Source organism: Bidens hawaiensis, unplaced genomic scaffold (genome assembly GCF_021521415.1).
Source record: "Bidens hawaiensis isolate Kalapana, Puna unplaced genomic scaffold, B.hawaiensis_p1.1 tig00022873_1, whole genome shotgun sequence".
In the NCBI taxonomy this organism is placed as follows: domain Eukaryota; kingdom Viridiplantae; phylum Streptophyta; class Magnoliopsida; order Asterales; family Asteraceae; genus Bidens; species Bidens hawaiensis.
In genome coordinates, this window is record NW_027493568.1 from 202,889 (window position 1) to 205,596 (window position 2,708).

Here is a 2,708-nt window from a genome sequence, read left to right on the forward strand (position 1 = left end):
TGATTGTAATCAATCCATGTTGTTGTTGGATAGTGCTTAATTGTTCTAGGTTGTAAACTATTTCTTGTGTTCTGATTCTAGTTGCTGACATTTATTCCTAATTTTCTTTTAGAGAAATCTGCATTTTGACTCCCTGGAAAATAACGTCGCGAGATGGAATAACCACTGAAAAAGAATTTGCGAACTTTGACTCCTTGTGTTACTCCGGCGGGTTCTTCTGACTCCTACCGTCAGTTGACCGTTAGTTGACCGTAGGTTTTTTTTGTAATAATACCAACATATTAAGGGTATTTTAGTAATCTTCTTCTAATAAATAATAAATATAAAAATAATAGTATTAATAATAATAATATAATAATAAATAAATAAATAATAATAATAATTCTCTGATAATAATCGTAGAACATAAGAAGGCTATCTTCATCATCATCATTTCATCAACAACCTTAAGAACCCTATCTTCATCAACTTGTGTCATTAACATCATTTCATCTTCATCATCAACAACCTCAAATCCTCAAACCCACCACCAAGTAATCCCTCCTAATATCATCATCTTCATCATCAATTTCATAACAAGTAATCAAATCTCTCAAATCCTCAAACCCTAGATTTCATCACTCAAACCCTCAAATCTCTCAAATCCCACCACCAATCGCTTCAATAATTCAACCACCGCACCCATAAATCATTCCAATCAAAACCCCTAACCTCCGGCACCACGCCACCGCCACAACAGCCATCGTCGCCATGGATTCCAGCCATATCGTTTTTCCGGTCACGACAACCACCGCCACGACACCCACTTTCCGGCCATCTTGTTTTTCTATTTCAAAAAATTTATTAATAATTATTAATTCTTGTGTCATATTTGTTGTTATTGAATTTTTGGATGAATATTGATATTTAGATCTTAATTGTTTTGTAAACATGAAGATAATAATGAACTTGAGATGTTGAAGATATGGTGATGATGATGATGATGATGATGATAAAATCTGGAGATGATGATGATGATGAACTTGGATTTTTGGATTAATAAAATCTAGAGATGATGATGATGATAAACCTTTGATGAAGTTATAAAGTGGTAATATATATTTATATTACATAGTTATAACAAACATTAGTTTAGTTCAAATGGTTTGTTTTGTTTGTTGTTAACCGAGACGTCGCCGGTTCGAACCCCACTCTCTACACGATTTGGATTATTAGTTTTAGAATTAATTAAAGGCTCAGGGGTAAATTTCAACCTTTTTTAGTCAGTCAACGACGGGTCAACTGACGGCAGGAGTCAGAAGAACCCGCCGGAGTAACACAGGGAGTCAAAGTTCGCAAAATCTTTTTCAGGGGTAAACCCATCACACGACGATATAAACCAGGGAGACAAAATGCAGATTTCTCTTTCTTTTAAGTTTTGCTTCTGTGATGACTTTTGAGTTAAAGATTTGTGAGGAAAGAGTGCTCGCTATTAGTTATTATTATTACTAGCTTTTGAACCCGTGCATTACACGGGATTTATCAAATAATAAAAAATAAAAAGATCTATTATTTGAAAGAAAAAAGGTAAAAATAGAATATATAATACAAACAATAAGAGGTCTAGAATCTCAAATTTACAAAATCGAATTTTTATATATAATATTTGTGTAAATTGTTTTGACCAATTACCCGTGGATAACTATGATGAATGAGATGAAAAATTATAAAATTAGAATGAAAATTATAACCCATTTCTCAAAATTGTTATGTCTTATGACCTATGGATTGTTAGAATAAGTAAGATGAGAAATCAAATAATTAGAAATTAAATTATAACCCATTTGCCAAAATTATCTTGACCCATGGATTGTTAGGTAGAATTAAATAATATATTAGATAATTAGAAAGGAAATTATAACCCATTTGTAAATATGGTTAATGGTTTTGCTCCATAACCCATGAATAAGTCAAATGAATGAGAAGAGATATTAAGCCAAGAATGAGTGTGGGATTGTCGCATTATCTTCATTATTTTCTTTTATTAGTATAATTAGATTTTTATTATTATTATTATTATTATTATTATTATTATTATTATGTCTCTTTGATTTTAAAATCTTTAACTTAGTTAGATCTATATATAAACATGTAAATTTTCCATACAAATAAAATATAAAGTTAAAATACATATATAAACTTGTATTTGTATACAATCCAGTCATGCCACATCACGTTTCCATCCCGCCTCTTCTTTGTTTCTTTTCCACTTGGACACTCCCTGGGTCATTTGTAACAATCCCTTAAAATTTTGGGGCTTGAGACGAGTAATAAAAGACCCATAACATTACTTTTTTATTTACGTGATAAATAATTTTACAGTCTTATCAAACTTATATAATTTTTAAACAATTACTGGACTCTCCGGGTTTGAACCGTCTCATTTCACTACACTCTACCATACCACTGTCTCTCTCTCTCTGCCACATCACCTTCTCGGTCCAAGCCCAAAGTGGTTCCTCTTTGGATCAACAAAAGTGAAAACCGGTTTAGATGGATCCGGTTTAAAACAGACCCGGTTGGGGTGGCTTAACTAGCAGCAGTTGTGCGTTCTTCCTCGCCATTGATTTACTGTTATTGAAATCATCCTTCGAAACCCTAATCACATATCCCTCAACCCCTAAATCAAATCTCTACACAGGTATTATTTGGATGATTCTTGTTTTAAT